At 39.3% G+C, this 18,457-nt stretch overlaps 1 non-coding gene across 1 annotated transcript; it reads left to right on the forward strand.

Moving 5' to 3' along the window:
• Window positions 1-4,803: 4,803 nt before the first annotated feature.
• LOC112084884 lies at window positions 4,804-4,908 on the forward strand. The gene has a single exon (XR_002898540.1). It is a non-coding gene; the product is annotated as a small nucleolar RNA R71 (small nucleolar RNA).
• Window positions 4,909-18,457: the final 13,549 nt, after the last annotated feature.

An 18,457-nucleotide genomic window follows, 5' to 3' on the forward strand; every position in this document is an offset into this window, starting at 1 on the left:
GGACGATAAAGAGTGGTAAAAGTGAGAGTAAAAGACGTCCTAGATGTGTATGTCGATGCTTGCCTAAAATCATGATGAGAAAATTAGATGTCAATATTAAGGTCAAATAAAATGAGCTAGTATATCCTGTCAGAAAGAATCTCCATGAATAGAAGTCTTCTGGTGGGAGTTCGTAGTGCAAGTACTCTAGCTACCGCCTAGTCTAGTGCTAACCACAAATGAGCTATCATGCATAGTGTAGAAGTGTGCAGGTCTAAATCATCATAGTTTTGTGTCAAACATTCCTGAAAAATACTTAATGTCGAATAGGTTACATATTAAAATTTAAAAAGTGCTTGAAATTTAAAAGCAAAAGCAAGAAAATGATTAGTATGGATAGACATCCTCCCCCAGACTTAAATCACACTGTCCCCAGTGTGAAAAAGTTGGTGAGAAGATGGTGAATAAAAGCGAAATAAAATAAATAAAAGAAAAGAAAATGATGATAGAACCGTGATGGCAGTGAAGTGCTGATCAATCACTCATCCTCCGATGTGTCTGCTGCGAACTGGTGCTGCTCCTGTAGGAAGGTGACAACGCGCTCAAAGCGTCGTCCTTGTCTCTCAACTCTGCGCTCCAGATCAGAATGTGTGTGCGATGATGTAGATGATGAGGCGTGGCCGGTCGAAACAGATGGCTGAAAGTGAGCACGGGCCGCAGCTGCATCGCGTTTTGCCTTGGCCACTATGTATTGGCCAATGGTGAATGGTAGACAAGGTACAGATGGCAGAAAATCATCGGGTTCCGGAGTCCATCGCGGACGTTCTCCGTTACACAATCTCGGGACTGATGGTGAAGGCAAGCTGACTCGATGCTCCTCAGTGCCAGTGCAATACTTGTAACCAAACCTGTCTGGATCGAAAGCGGCAAGAGAGATAGTGTGATCGCGAGAGAGATAAAGTAGGTCATACCAGACATCGGGAAGTGGATCATCAGATGAAAAATCGAATCCTACAGCCTGTAGTATCGCTGTAATAGCACTCCCATAAGCTGGAGTAGCGTCCTCGCAACCATGTAAATCATGCTTCACCTTTACCATGTTCTGTGCTATGATCCAGACAAAGCAGGCAAGTCGTGGGTCGTCCATAAATGGCATCTGAAGTGTAATGAGCTCGGTCTTCAAAACACATCCCATGTTGGCTCTAGAGAAAATCGTGTGTGCTAAGAGTTTGTGCACAGCTCTCACTGCAGGATGAGTAAGAAGGGCTGACTTGGATCTCCCGCTATCATAGACTCCATGACCCATCTCTCTCCACAAGTTAAAATCGGGTTCATCTTCAAGGTAAATGCCATCGGTGTATGGAAGCTTAAGAGCCTCGCAAAGTTCAGAAATGGTGAGCGAGTAAGGCTGTCCGCGGATAGAGAATGACAAGATGCCATCAGATGCTCTGGGGTTCCTCCTCTTAGTGTGGTGGAGTGTAATAGTTGCTAAGAACTCTCGGACTAGCTCAAGATAAGTTGGAAGGTTCAGCTCCATGTAGGGTCTTAGCTTAAGTGCATCGATGTACCAGATTACATCTTCTCTGATTCCAAGCATCTCAAGTGTATGATAATCAATGCAAGGCGTGGGTTTGATGTTAAGCTTCTTGAAACGTCTTGCATAGTCCACTCTCGGGTTTATCTCCTTGCCAATGTATCGAATCTGTGGTGGCTCAGGAGTTGCTCGTGTTTCTCTTGAGTGCTGGAGCAATCTCTCACATAGTTTCTTCTTCTCGGTCTGGCTTGGTTCAGCATGTACTCTCCTAGAGTAGCATCATCGGGAATGTCCTCAGAGCTGTCACCAGTGCGACGGCTTCTTCGGGATCTGGTTTGTTCCATTTTTCTGCAAAACGAATTGATTCTTGGAAAAAGAGTGAATTGCTGATTTTAACACATTAAGATCAGTTATACTAATACTAGTATAAAGAGATTAATTAAAACCATGAGCAAGCAGAATTGACATTAAATCAAAGAAATCGAGTAGTTCACTAGATTCAGATTTTTGATGTTCTCAATATAGAAATCTTCTAAAAATCGGTTTTAATGAGCAATTTCCATGTCAAATCTATAGGTTACCTAATACTAATCACTAATAATACAAAACTTAATCAGATTCATCCATTTTTCTGTTCCAAACTCGATTTTTATAAAGCATGTAAAATCCAAATTTCAAAAATCTCAATTCCTCTTTAGCTAGGTGTTATTGATTTTTAGATAACCTAAAAGGAAAATCTATTGTTCTTAAGCTATTTTCACCATCAATAAACCAGGATTTGGGCTTTTTAAGAAAACCCTAAGTTCTAAAATCAAGTAAAAATGGCGAGTTTGAGCTTCATACCTTGCTGGAAAGAGAGATTTGATGACATAATTGAAATCAGCTTTGAAAAAGAGTGAGGTTTGAGCCAAGAATCTCTTAAAAAGCTTAAGAATTGAAAAAGGTGTTCTATCTCCTAAATCTCCAAATCTTTTGGAAGAGAAGAGAAGAGAAGAAGGAGTTTTGATCAAAAAAGTGCATTTCCTTTCTTTAAAAAGCGTTTTTGTAGCAAAAACGGAAAATTTCCGGGAATTTTTAAGTTTACGGGAACTTACCTTTCTTGTCTTGCACGCAAGGAAGGTTTAAAACTTACGGAAAATCTTAACGGGCTTTACCGGGAATACTCCAGAAATCACCGGGAAACTCCGGGAACTTTCGAAAAGCGGTGGAAATCTGCATTCTCGTCTCAACGACCAACGGCCGCGGTCAGGAGACGCGCGACCACGGCGATTGAGGGCTCGGCCGCGGTCACATTCACAGTGCCGCGGTCGATGCTCCCTTGGCCGCGGGTCGGTTGGTCGTGACCGCGGCTCTTTCTCCTGCGGCCTTTGTCCAACTCTCTGGTCTTTGCCGGGCCGAGCAGCTAAAAACCTATCCTTTTCTTCTTGGTTTTTCTAATCTTCTGATTTTTTGTGTTTTTGTTTTATAAAATATCTGAAATTTAAAAGGAAAAGAAAACATAAATTGTAAAAAGGAAAATAAAACTAAAAGAAAGAGTACCTAAATGGGTTGCCTCCCATTAAGCGCTTTTGTTTTAAGTCGTATAGCTCGACGTTGGTATGAAGAATCAGGCTGATTTGAATGGCACTCCACTTGATGTGCCCTTATCACTTCCGGTCGCTGGAGGTTTTACTTCTTCTCCTTGAGGTGCTGTCTTCTTTTCTTTACTCTTCTTTTGGACTTTAACATTGTTTAAAACCCTTTTGTGTTTTCGATCAGCTCCTGGATTTGGTCTTCACTAGTTTCTGTTGCATCCGGTGGAATGATGATCTTGATCTTTGCAAAAGCTTTCGCCTTCTCCTTTTCTTTCTTTTTTGGCCGGTTTCCTTTGCTTGGAAAATCATCTAGGATAGTCGGGTAAAACCTTCTGCGATCTACATTGAGGAAAACAGCATGCCGGTTTGCGTGATTGATTATTGCTCCTACGGTAGCTAGGAATGGTCTCCCAAAAATGAGTGGCCTCTCCTTGTCTTTATCTATCTCCAGGACTTGGAAATCTGCTGGAACAATCTTGTCTCCCACTAGAACTTGTAGATCATGAATCGCCCCTTCAATATCTTTTTGAGATGAATCTCCAAAGATAACCTTAACCGTCGATGTCCTTAAGGTTTTTATGCCCAATTTTTTGGCAAATGTCTTTGACATGATGTTGACATTGGCTCCGGAATCGCACAGGCAGTCTGTGAAACTGATTCCTGAAATGAAACATTGGAAAACAAAACGTCCCGGATCGTCGGCTTTTGTAAGCCTTTGAAACGGTGATCGTTGAGGTACCTTAAATGGTGGCTGCTTGGCATCGACATCCTTGTAAAGTGGTACAAAGATTGGGGTTTCTTCTTTCTTTCCATCGGTTCTGGCCTCTTCTTCGGGCAGTGTGGTTATGGCTTTGCAAAACCTCTTAGGATTATCTTCAACTCTTCCTGGAAGAACTCCACTTTGCCTCTTCATAGAGTCGGCTGTTTGGGCAACTTGCACGTCTAGCTTTTTGACGTGCGAAGATAAACCTCCCGTTCAGGTCATTGTACATGCAATCAACCTTCACGTTCATGTCTTTAGATGCTTTTTCATTTGTCATAACGAGCTGTTGGATGGACTGTTCAAGTCTACCGATTTGTGAAGCTAGCTGGTTCGTCGTGACTCCTTGCTGTTGTACAAATTGATTGTTAAAACCCGTACCTTGGTAGTTATATGGCTGTCGCGGTTGATAAGCTCCTGTCCCTCCGAAGTTTCCACCTTGGAACTTGTTTTGGAAGGATTTTTTCTGTGGTGGGTAGTACTGGTCTTGAGGATTCTCCACATTTGGAATGCGGTAAGAGAGATTGTTGTAATTTGCATTCCGGAAGTTGTTGTTGAAGCCATTGTTGAAGCGATTTGGATATGGTGCTTGTGCTCCTACAAAGTTCACCTCTTCTTCTTGAAAGGCTTGATTAATGTGATCGATATCAGTATGCCCTTCCTCTTCTGCGCCATTGTTGGTCTCACAAGCATGGATTGGGCGATTGTTGCTCTTCAAAAGCTGGCTCATCATGTTCTTCAACTCGGTTATCTCCTTGTTGTTTGTTCCGGTTTGCTTTGTCGAGCGATCGTATTCAGGACAATCATTGCTATTGGCTTGAGCCAAATTTTCGATGAGGGCTCTTCCTTGGGCTATCGTCTTTTGTCTAAAATCTCCATTGCTAGCTGTATCAAGCGAAAGTTTGTATTTTGGTTGCAAACCTCGGTAAAATGTGCTCAGCAGGCTTCATCCAGGAAATCCATGGTGAGGGCAATCACGTTCATACTCCTTAAAACGTTCCCAGGCTTCATAGAAAGATTCAGTCGGTCCTTGTTGAAAGCTTGAGATCTTTGTTCTCAACAAGTTCGACCTTGACTTAGTATAGAAGTGATTCAGGAAAGCAGTTTTACACTCTTTCCAATTAGTAATCGATCCTGCAGGCAAAGATTTCAACCAACAGTGAGCTTTGTCTGCTAATGAAAAAGGGAACAACTTACACTTTAAATAGTCTGCTGTAACTTGGTTTGTTCTCATCATGCTGCAGATTTCTTCAAAGAGCTCGATATGGTCCATTGGATGTTTAGAAGGAACTCCATGGAATTGGTTTTGCTTCACCAATGAGATGATTTGAGGCTTGACTTCAAACTCATTCCGGTTCAGAAATGGAACTTGGATTGCAGATCGGTTCTGAAAATTTTGAGTAGGTGCATCAAAATCAGCTATGTGGTGGTTTCTGGCTTGTCTTCGGTGTTGATATGCTGGCTGCACAGGGCGGTTAGCACGCCCAGTCAGCTGCATTCCTTGGTGGTCACCATCGGCTGCATTGATGGGTGCGTCAAGGTCTTCACGTTCTTCTCTTTCGCGGTTCTGGTGGTTTCTTGGAGGAACCTCATCCTCCTCTCCATCTTGTCGAGCATGATCACCTCCTCTGTGATCATTCTCTTCATTTTCTCCATGTTCGGACCCGTCTTGGTCCATATTTAAAGCTCGGTTAATAGGATCTCCAGAATCGTCGTTGTTGGCCATTCCTTGCGTTCGTCTAAGTCTTCGAAGTTCTCTTTCGTGCCTGTCTATCTCGTCTAGAATTGGAATGTTTTCTACAGGTCTGCGCCTGGTATTCATGCAATTCAGAGAAAAACAAAAGAAGGGAAAGATAATTCAGCAAAACTTTAAGAAAGAACTAGAGATCAGGTGTCTAGAACAGAAGTTAAAACAAGAAAAATAGCAAAAGACAGCGAAACAAATCCCCGACAACGGCGCCAAAAACTTGATGCGTGTCAACTGCGTAAGGGAACAAGTTGTACCCATAACAAAAACAAATGAAAGCCGCAAGTGCACAGTTAATCAGTTGTAGTATTTAGGGATCGAATGCACAGAGATTTGTGTGTCTGGTATTCTTCTACGGTTTTTAACTTTATATCTAGACTAGATTGGTTTTAAAGGTTGGTTGTTTATCACGAATTAAACTAAAACTTAAAAATAGCAAATAAATCTATCCTAGAAAGCAAGTAGAAATATTGAATGGAAAGCAGGTAAAGGAAGTAAAATATCGAACTAAAGCAATTGAAATGAAGATCTAAATAAACAAGTAAAAACCGATTGGTTTGTAAACTATGGCTAAAAACGCTGAGCTTTTGGGAACTCTAAGGGATCATAATCGGTTTTAACACTAAGGTAGATAGATTGGGATTGACGGATATCGATATATAGGGTTCTAGAGCTAGAGTACGGCGGTATGATTACGTCACTGTCGTGATCATAACCAAGTGTTTCTCGCAACCCTGACCAGTAGGTTTCCACTCTGGCCCTGGAAGGGAGAAAACGCAAGAGCTGCACAAGACTCGTCAATACTCACAATCTCGCTGCAGGTAGGTTTCCACTCCTACGGAAAAATTGCCTGTTTCATTCTAGGGCTGATACTTAATGAAAACTTTCGCAACACTAACTATCTAGATCAGATACTAGGCGATTAATCAAGCATACATGCAATAAGAACAAGAATAAACAGAGAACAAAGTTGAAATCCCAGATCTATAAACCTAGATGTCTTAATCGATTATGAGAGCCCCTTTCGGGAACCCTAAGCCCAACTCGGGATCTACTCAGACATGGCTGAGGTCGACATCATCATTGGTTTTAATAAAAATAACTAAAAATAGTAAAGAAAAGAGATGAAAAAAGTTTCTTTATTGAAGAACTCGGACTTGAACAATCTTCTACAAAAATCGCATAAAAACGGCTAAAGGAAAAAGGGTTTCTGTAAAGTATGAAGGGTGGTTGTCTAAAAACGACCTAAATGACAAGTATTTATAGTCTTCAATACTCCATGGTCTCTAGGGTTCCGGAATTGAGGCTGAGAATGACTTTGGGCTTCAGAAATATGGGCTTTAGTTCGGAGTTAGCCGGCCGCGGTCAGGAGTGACGTGACCGCGGGGAATAGGTGGTTGGCCGCGGTCGGGAGGCTTGTGACCGCGGGGAATGGGCTGTTGGCCGCGGTCGCGTGACTTGCTGGCCGTCTTCGAGTGGCTCCGGGGCTAATGGAATATCTTGAGATCCAACCGTTGGAATGTCTCCAAACTAAGTGCATTTGAAAGCTGGTTGATTCTTCTATAAGTTGTCCAATTTTGAGGGTGATCAGACGGTGAGAAGGTCTTCGTCTCTCTATGAGAGTTCTGACGGTCTGCATTTATCCAAAATAGTCTTTTTTGTTCCAATTTGTGCCTATTTATCCCAAATTACCTGAAAAGTCTTTTAAAATCCGAAAATATAGAAATTCTTTGAAAACCTTTGAAAATGGAGTAAAAACACCTGTAAAAAACATTAAAGTGATCCATAAAAATGGTCAAAATCCGGTGTTATCAGTTTTCTCCTTTTGTTCAACCCTTATTCTTTTAACAATACAATGATTTTTACTCTGCGTGTACACTTCCACCTTGTGGGAGTAAACCACTTGTTAGATCATGGGTATTTCAAGAAGTGCATAAAAAAATTTGATATTGAAGTTTTAAAAAAATTTATCATATGGTTCTTCACATTTATTTGTGCTAATTGCTGGTTACGTGGTTGGCCATCTAATGATTTGATCTTTGGTAATATACTCTCTAAAAACTTTTTATATTGCTTGATCAAATATTTGGTGAGCAGTGCATCGTAACAATCAAAATTTGAGTTGCAGAGCATCGTGAACAATCTTATTAACTTGCTAGACTAATGCATGTTTTCATGTTTTAATAACCACGGAAAGTTAAGTCTATTAGGTTGTTTGCGAATTATCCATTGTCTAAAGTTTTCTCATATTGTTTATCTCTATTTTATATATTGCTTATCATTGATCTCCCAAAAGCTTTTATTCTGTTGTTTTAGCTCAATCCAAAGTCAGAAAACCTCTAATGCTTCATATTTCAGTCTATATGGATTTGATCCCCAGGTACTACATGTTGTTGTGCATTTGAAAAATTCATTATTCTAAGGGTGACAAACTCACCAAATCAGTAGACTATCTCCAATATGTTATAACACATATCATATATGGACTCTTATACCGGCCCATTAGGCCCATCAGGGCATTGTACTTAACCTAGATTCCTTATGTACTCTATATATACATTCCAGTGATTAATAAAGTATCTAAGTTTTCACAACACGTTATCAGCACGATAAGACTCTCTGAGCGAAAAACCCTAATAAATCCGGCCACCACCAAAACCCTAAAAGCAAGTCGAAACTTAAAAGACGCATATCTTCCAAACCGTGAGGAACCAGAAGACGATCTACATATCAAATCGAAGCCCTCGACGAGACGAATCTACTGGTGAAAACCGTTTGTCGACCCAACGTCGGACGCGCCCTCACGCACACTTACAGTACACGACGATCAACCAAAAAAAAAAAAAAAAACCAGATCCGAGTTTTTCCTTCTTCAACCAGCAGCTTCTCCAGTTTTGGTGATCAATCCTTGGAATTTGTAGCGGCTAACTGAGGTCTATTAGCTCCCAGTTTCATTAGCCTGTCAGAAATCCAAAGGTGGAAAAGCACACCAGCAAATGGAAACCATAGTCGTAGATAGTGGATCCAGCCACACTATCTTAAGAAACAAAAGTTACTTCATAAACCTAACCTATCAAACCGCAAATATTAGCACCATCGCGGGTCCCTCAAACCTTATCGAAGGATATGGCCATGCCTATGTGTTGCTATCAAATGGCACACAACTTGAAATACCAGATGCTCTATATTCTCCTAGTTCGAAGAGAAATCTTCTGAGCTTCAAGGATATAAGACAGAATGGTTTCCACATAGAAACCCAAGGTCAAGGGAACAAAGAATCCCTCCTAGTCACTAAAACCGTAGACGGCCATAAACAAATCCTCGAAACCATACCCGCGCTCTCTACTGGACTTTACCATGCTAAAGTCAGTATGATTGAAGCTAATACCACTCTCAAAGCCCGGTTTACTGATTATACTATTTGGCACGACCGGCTCGGTCATCCCGGTGCAAATATGATGCGTAAACTAATTCAAAACTCTCAAGGGCATACCCTCAAAGAAAACCGAGCTTATCCTCAACACCTCATGTGCACAGCTTGTTCTCAAGGCAAATTGATCACTCGGCCTTCACCAGTTAAAATCTCTAAACAAACACTTCATTTCCTAGAAAGAATCCAGGGCGATATCTGTGGACCTATACATCCATCTTCCGGACCATTCCGGTACTTCATGGTCCTTATAGACGCATTGACCCGTTGGTCATATGTTTGTCTCTTGTCCTCTCGGAACCAAGCCTTCGCTAGGTTCTTGGCCCAAATCATCAAATTGCGGGCCCATTTCCCTGACTTCCCACTAAAGACTATCCGCCTTGACAATGCTGGTGAATTTACCTCACAAGCGTTTAATGACTACTGTATGGCCATGGGGGTAACCGTGGAACATCCTGTAGCACATGTCCATACTCAAAATGGATTGGCTGAATCATTCATTAAACGCATTCAATGGATAGCCCGACCATTACTCATGAGATCAAAGCTCCCGGCCTCAGCATGGGGACATGCAGTATTACATGCTGCTGAACTCATACGCATCCGGCCATCTAGTGAACACAAATATTCCCCATCCCAACTACTCTCGGGTCATGAGCCAGACATCTCCCATCTCAAAACATTTGGGTGTTCAGTATATGTACCCATTGCTCCACCACATCGAACCAAAATGGGACCTCAAAGAAGGATGGGAATATATGTTGGTTTTGACTCTCCCACCATCATAAGATATCTCGAGCCAACCACTGGAGATCTCTTCAAGGCCAGATATGCGGATTGCCAATTCGATGAATCGGTATATCCCTCTTTAGGTGGTGAGACAAACAAGCTGGTCAAAGATCTTTCATGGAATCAAACATCATTAAATTGGCAAGATCCTCGGACTCTAGAATGTGATTCAGTGATCCAAAAGATTATTCATTATCAAAAGCTAGCTAATCAATTGCCAGATTCTTTTGCTGACCCGACCAAAGTAACCAAATCGTACATCCCAGCTTGTAATGCACCAGTACGAATAGCTGTCCCAACGGGACAGACCCAAGTTGCTACAGAGTCTGCACCACGTCTCAAACGGGGCAGACCTCTCGGTTCCAAAGATAAGAATCCCCAGAAATCAAAGAAAGGTGCAATAACCGAAACCGGGATTCCTGCAATATCAGACATAGCCGCGGCTGAGACTCAATCTAATGAACCCTCAATGGAAGTTCGGGACGCCGAATCTCCAGGTTCAGAAGATAACAATGAGATCTCCATCAATTACAATATGTCCGGAATACAATGGAATCGAAAAGAAGTCGACTTAAATGCACTCTTTGCATACAAAGTAGCACTTGATGTTGCGCTCACGCAAGAGGATCTAGAACCCACGTCAATAACACAGTGTACACATCGAACAGATTGGCTAAAATGGAAAGAAGCCATAAACGTGGAGTTAAAGAGTCTCAAACTCAGAAACGTGTTCGGTCCGATCATCCGGACCCCATCACACATCAAGCCAGTGGGCCACAAATGGGTCTTTGTGCGCAAAAGGAACGAACTCGGTGAAGTCGTTCGATACAAAGCACGGCTTGTAGCACAAGGATTCTCACAGAGACCCGGAATCGATTATGAGGAGACTTATTCTCCAGTGGTGGATGCAACAACATTCCGATTCCTCATAAGTCTGGCCATAAGAGAAAATCTTGATCTGCGGTTAATGGATGTTGTAACCGCATATCTCTATGGGCCCCTGGACAACGAAATATATATGAGACTCCCAGATGGCATTGAACTAAAAGACAAAAATGCATCTCGAGATCAATACTGCATCAGGCTGAACAAATCCTTGTATGGACTGAAACAAAGTGGGCGTATGTGGTACAACCGCCTCAGCGATTACCTCATCAAAGAAGGCTACAAAAATGACCCCATCAGTCCATGCATCTTCATCAAGAAGTACTCAAACGAAGGATTTGTAATCATAGCAGTATACGTGGATGATCTAAACATCCTCGGAACATCTGGTGAGATCTCCCAAACAGTCGACTGCTTAAAAGCAGAATTCGAAATGAAAGACCTAGGCAAAACAAAGTACTGTTTGGGATTACAACTTGAGTACATCAAAGGAGGAATCCTTGTGCATCAATCGGCTTATATCGAAAAGGTACTCAAGCGATTTAATATGGACCAAGCTCACCCATTGACCAGCCCAATGGTAGTTAGAAGCTTAAGTGATGACCCTCTTGGTCCCAAAAAGGATGATGAAGAAATCCTTGGTCCTGAAAAGCCATACCTCAGTGCTGTAGGAGCGTTAATGTACCTGGCTAGTCACACTAGACCAGACATATGTTTCGCCGTGAACCTCCTCGCTCGATATAGTTCATCCCCAACTCAGAGGCACTGGAACGGTATAAAACATCTCCTAAGATACCTTCGAGGTACTCAAGACTTAGGACTCTTCTATACTAACCAAAATAAAGATGGGTTAGTCGGCTTCGCCGATGCAGGATATCTATCAGATCCGCACACTGCCAAGTCTCAAACTGGCTACGTTTTTACGCATGGAGGAACAGCCATCTCTTGGAGATCAATGAAGCAGACACTCACTGCCACTTCATCAAACCATGCTGAAATCCTAGCCATTCATGAGGCTAGTAGGGAATGCGTCTGGCTGCGATCCATGACTCAGCACATCCGCAGAGATTGTGGTATGGACGAAGACACACAGCCCACGGTGATGTATGAAGACAACGCGGCATGCATAGCTCAGCTCAAGGAAGGATATATCAAAGGAGATCGGACGAAGCACATTCTACCGAAGTTCTTCTCAACCTCAGACTGGCAGAAGGACGGCACTCTCAGCGTTCAGCAGGTCCGATCCAGTGAGAATTCAGCTGACCTCTTCACCAAATCATTGCCTACTTAAACACACCGGAAGCTCGTCAAACAGATAGGAATGTATAGACTTAGAGATCTGCAGTGATGCTACAATCAGGGGGAGTAATGCGTGTTGTACTCTTTTTCCTTCACCATGGTTTTGTCCCACTGGGTTTTTTCTGGTAAGGTTTTAATGAGGCAACATTCCCCAGCGCATTATCGAGATCCCGATTGAGTAGCTGGCCCGGTTCACTCGTCCAAGGGGGAGTGTTATAACACATATCATATATGGACTCTTATACCGGCCCATTAGGCCCATCAGGGCATTGTACTTAACCTAGATTCCCTATGTACTCTATATATACATTCCAGTGATTAATAAAGTATCTAAGTTTTCACAACACAATATAGTTTATTCCTACATTATCCAAACTGTTAAAATTAATAATTTCTTTGTTTCTAAATATAAATCATTTTAATTTTTACTTTTTGTTTTAAAATAATTGTTGTTCTCGGGTTTTAATCCAAATCTTTTTAAAAAAATTATTTTTTTTCCCTAGTTCTTTAGCTAATTAATTAGTGTGAACATAATATATAATACATTAATGAGAGATATATTAAAATAAAATTAAATAATTTTTTTAATATGTGTGAAAAATCTTAAATGGCTTATATTCTGAAACATAAAGAGTAGTTTTATAACATAAACTAATTAATTATAATTATTTCCTACACATACAATTAAAATTGTAAATCACGTTTTGTTAACAAAATTTCACCCAAAACAAGATCCAGATTCTCATTAAATAGTAAAATTAATGGAGTTAGGTTTGAAGACGTCGAGGACAGTTTCTGGTTCAATTTAGTCGAGGAAAGATATATCATGTTCCTCTTGCTCGTTTGAATTTAAAACAAACTAGAGGACAAATCGTTGAGTGATCCTCAAAATTAGATCTTTTGAAGAGTGACCAAAGACTCATTCAAACATTAAGGTAGACATGTACTCCAAATCCCTTATGTAGATTCTATGAAATAAGTCAAAACTGACATTAAGACTTTCAGAGAGATCTCATGAAGTGTCGCTCCGCACTCTAAAACAAAAGGAACAAGTTCAATAACCTCGATGATGTCTTTGTTGGGAATAAATATTTTTTGGTGATGGAGAAAGTGTTTAAGTATTTTGGAGAGAACATAAACTTTTAGAAAGAAGAAGATTTTATTGCTTTTAGAGTTCTTAGAACAACTTCATACATCACGATACAAATGAGAGAGGATGGAGGTATTTATAGCCTCCATGTTACAAGATATTCCAAAGAACTTGTTTTTGTTCTTCTCCGAACAATATAAAAAGAAGAGTCACAGTTGGGGTACTTAGTATTTTTTTCTCTTTTTGCCTACTGACGCTCATCACAGAATTTAGGTTCCAAATGTTAATTTTTTGTTCCCGCTTAGTGAAATTTCGGTATAACGTGTTTAAAATGCTATAATAGAATATCCAAATCCGAAATATCCTCTTTAATAGCAGTTATAGAAATCATGCTATGTTAATGTGCTATCAATACTCGTTTTTCTTGTAGTGTCTAGATTATTCTACTACAATAATCTAGATACTTTTATAAAAATATCTAGATTATTACTTTCTAGAAGTTTTAAAGAGATGAAGAGATGTGAAGATAATTCTAGAAAATTTCTAGAAATTGGGTCCAACAGATAGTTATTAGATCATTAGCTAAATAATTAAACTTAATCCAAAATCAAGTTTAACTTTCAACACCACCTCTTAAACTTGATTTTCTACTCTGAGCAAACTCCTCATTTTGATAAAGTCTTCACACTTGAGTAGTTTGGTAAATATATCAGCTACTTTTCGTCTTCACATACTCCAATTACACATCCCTGTTAGTGACACATCTCTAATGTATTGATAGCAAGTGTCAATGTGTTTACTTCGATCATGGAAGACATGATTTTTTGCCAAGGCTATTGATGACTTGTTATCCACAAAGATCTTTGTTGTCTCCTCTTGTGGCAAACTCAACTCCCTCAATAACTAACCAAATAGCATGGTAAACACACGATGTAGCCGCTACATACTCTGTTTCACGCGTAGAAAGGGTGACAATCAGTTGCTTATTCGACATCCATGTGAAGGCTATATCTCCAATAAAGAACACAAAGCCACTAGTGCTTTTCTGGTCATCTATGTCTCCACCCCAGTCCCTATTGTTGTATCCAACAAGCTTATATGGTCAGAAACATAGTAATACAAGTCAAAGTTTATGGTACCTTTGATATAGCAAAGAATCCTTTTAAATGCCTTGAAATGAGTTGTTGTAGGAATTTTGATAGTAGGAACTTTTAGGTTCAAACCCAATTACTCAAACTACTCATATCACTGTAGTATTTGAGGTGTGAATCCAAATAAAGATTTTTAGGCACTTGAACTATGATGAATTAATTCTTAACCCAAGTCTAACAGATGAATGATTGGTAACCAAGATGATCTAAAACATAAAATAAACAAGAAACAAGTAATAATTAAGAACTAAGCAAGCAAGAGAAACAACAAGACTCAAATTCAAAATAAGATAAAGCTATGTGACTCACAACTCCAACCGCATATAAGATGTCAGGTCTTGTACATGTTAAATAACGAAGAATTCCAACCAAACTAAAGAGTGTTGGATCCACACTCTCTCCTTAATCTTTCTTTGACAACTTGCCTCCACATTCCATTGGCGTGCTTACTGGATTCGTGTCATCCATCTTGAGTTTCTTGAGCACTTCTTTAGCATAGCCTTCTTGAGTAATGAAGATTCCATGGTCTTCTTGTTTCACTTCAATTCCAAGATATTAAGACATCAGTCCAATATCAGTCATCTCAAACTCATTCATCATCTCTCTTTTATACTCTCCAAACATGTTTGAATTACTACCAGTGTTTATCAAGTAATCTACATACAAGCATGCAATCAATATATCATCATTTTGAGTTATGATATAGAGGGCATGCTCATATGGACACTTGATGAAGTTTTTCTCCTTGAAAAATTTATCAATTTGGGTATTCCAATGTCAAAGGAAAATAGGTCTTAGGGAAGACCTTAGGAACAGAATAGGTTCAGGAGTAGGGATTATATATAACCTAGAAGAAAAAAAAGAACGATGAGAACCGAGATGGTTTTGCGGAACCATTGTAAAAGAAGTGGAAACACCAAAGGAACGACCAGAAGATAAAAACTGACGGAAAAGAAAAAAGTAAGGAAATATAAGAAGAATAAATCCTACAGTTAAACCGATGAGGAAGAATTGCAACATTTCTGAAAAAAAAGTAGACACCTGAAGTAGAAAAAGCAACAATGAAGATGGAAGCCATTAAAGGAAAAAAAAAAACAAGTAACACAGGAATGTGGAAGGAAAGAGTTCAACAAACATGAAGAAATTAAAATGTTTAATGTTAAGGAGGATCAGGCTTGAATACACCATCAAATTTTTCTTGTTGTTGAATTGGATTGATCTTCAAGATTCTGAAAGTCAGATTGTGGCTCGTTTCATCTGTGGTTTACGCCAACAATTCAACACACATTGAATCTGTTTAATCCTCTAACGATCACACTGGAGCTCATTAACAAGTTTTAACTGTCAAATCTCAAACGAAGGTTTACTATTCTGCTTGGAATTTTTCACGACAACCTCAAACTTCTACTCCAATAAGTCTTCCTTCCACCGCAACAGACATTATGCACATTCATCCAGAAACACGAATAATTCTGGTGGACCCTAACCACACAAATCGGGTTGGTACGCTTCACTGTTTCTCTTGTGGCAAGCCTGGTCATCGACAGTCATCCTGTCCAAAACGTAACCATCAAGGATTGTTATTTGATTCATCTGTTCATGATGTGCAACTTGAGTATATATCGATGAATTGGATGAGACGATGGAAGAATTGGAAGCTGAGGCTAGTGTCTCATAATGTTACAGAGATCTTGTTTAGCACCTCATCTCCAAGATGAATTCCACAACGCAACACCCTATTTCAGTCACGTTGCACAATTGAAGGAAAGGTTTGTAAGTTAATCATTGATTCTGTCAGCAGTGAGAACATGATTGCGGTAGACGCTGTCCAAAAGTTGAAACTTCAAGACGAAGAACACCCTCATCCTTATCACCTTGTGTGGTTACAACAATCTAGTGAAGTATGTGTGATGCATCGTTCTCTAGTAGCACTTTTGATTGGAGATACATATCATGATTGAGTATATTCTGATTTCGTTCCAATGGACGCTTGTCACTTACTCTTAGATTATCCTTGGGAGTTCAACCATAAGTGATACATGATTTATCTTCTTTCTCGGACCAAGTTTGTTTACATGTTGTTGCTGAAACCTTCATGGACAACATTTTGCAGACAAAGACTAACTGGAAGCTTTTGCGGTTTATAAAACTGCAGCTGATGCATACTGATGCCACCTTGTCTTTGAGGTTGGAGATCTTGTTTATGTTGTCGTTACTAGTGATTGCATGCTAGCTCGTGCATACAACAAGCTCAAAGATAAGAATATGAGACCACTTGAAGTTTTAGAACGCATTAATGACACACACATATCATCTCCGCCTTCCTTCGGATATTATAACTTAATGTCAAATATATATATATATATATATATATATATATCTTGTTATCTATATGTCAGATACACCTTTCGATTCGTGCGACTAATCTATCTCACCCCAGGAGTCCTGATGCAGCATCATCCTAGAAAATTATCAACAGCTCCAACGACTTTCCTTTTTTTAGTTCAAGATTTCTTTTTATCTATTTCCTTATTTCCTAATTCTAGTTAGTTTTCTATTTCTATTAGGAGTAAACTTTCTTATTTTGATGGTAAGAGTTCTATATATAGTTCTCTTCTATTAGGTTTCTAATTCAGAGTTTTGAGAATTAATAAACAGACAATTGTTTTCTTTCCTTGCGTAAGATTTGATTAAATTAATATTCTTGAGAAGCAGGTCTCTAATGATTCTCTTTAAATCCCTAGATTGAGCTGAGTTCTGTTTTTACCCTCTATCACTACCATATTTCATCGTTAATTTGCATTTGTTGTACCTCTGAACTGACATTCTTGCGACCAAAAAGACTGTCACAAAATATGGTGATAAAAACTATGTTTTCTTGTAGTGAAATCGAGAGTTAAAAGATTTCATAACTATCAACAACGTTGGAGAAGCAATGTGTTATCTCACTCAGTGAAACCAGCAAAGCATTCTCATCATCTGCTGCTCCATCCATCATCTTCAGAGATTGTTTAGCTTCTTCTAAGATTAATCTCAATCTTAGTCTCTCTTTTCCTTTAATCTGTAGCTGACGTTTTGTCCAATTAGTGCAATGAACATGTAGATTTGTTTGAAAACATTCCAAAAAATTGTAATTTGTTTGTTAGGTTTCTAAATTTTGATTTATGTTGTCTACAATATCATGGTATATTCTGTTGAAAATGGATAATTATCCAACTCACGGCCTTAAGTTACCTACTTTACTGCTTATTAATTTATGTATTCTTACTTAGTATAAGGGTTTAATGCAAAAAAATCCATGACCTTTATTTTTTTTGCAAGAGTACCCGTCAACTCTAAAAAATGCATGTCAATCTCCTAACCTCCAAAGTCACCCGCAAAACAACCCCTCCGTGAAATCATCGTTATATCATTGATGGTTTTCAAAACGCTGTGTTCTGTCTGATAGAAGAGATGAAAAATCATGTTATTTTTTCTGGAAATTGTATATGTATCTTCAAAATCAATTAAAAAAGAAGAAAATATGTGATGCTTTAAAAAAATAAATAAAGAAACAAAAAAAAAAAAGAAACATCTCCCTTCTATAATGCATCTGAGCACACATCTTCAACAAATTTATCCAGAATCATCTTCATACAACTCCAGTTCTTTCTTTATGGTTATCTAACTATTTCAAAAGTAATCAAGGCACATAGAGACTAGCGTGAAATATAATTCCTTAATCTAAACAAAAAATTAAATCATATAGAAATTTACAATTTCCAACTTCAATTCCTTAAATCAAAACTAGAATAAGCAACTCTATTACTGATTTATTTCTATACATCTTTCATTTCTCTTCTTCATCGATCTCCTTATGTTCCTGAGATGATGAATATACCAACAACGTCGGCAAAGAGTAATGAGCCTACTCCGATATCGATGCCAACGTGGTTCCAGCGTCTGGAGAATCTGGAGAAGAGATTGATGAAAGATTACGTCGTGGCTCCCCCATTCATTCTCAGTGATCCCGCCTTCGATACCATAATCGAGCTTCTGACTTCCAGATCTTCATATTCCTCTTCCCCAAGATTGATTATGTTTCAAGAACCCTAATTTTATTGCTTTCCCCAAATCGATTTAAGCCAAACCAAAAATTGTTATAAAAAAATCTGTGTGCTGCTTTTTACATAGAATTAAAGAGTGGTTGAAGTTTTTCCACCAATAAAACGATGCGTTT

The sequence above is a fragment of the Eutrema salsugineum genome, unplaced genomic scaffold, assembly GCF_000478725.1.
Source record: "Eutrema salsugineum unplaced genomic scaffold, Eutsalg1_0 scaffold_4, whole genome shotgun sequence".
In the NCBI taxonomy this organism is placed as follows: Eukaryota; Viridiplantae; Streptophyta; class Magnoliopsida; order Brassicales; family Brassicaceae; genus Eutrema; species Eutrema salsugineum.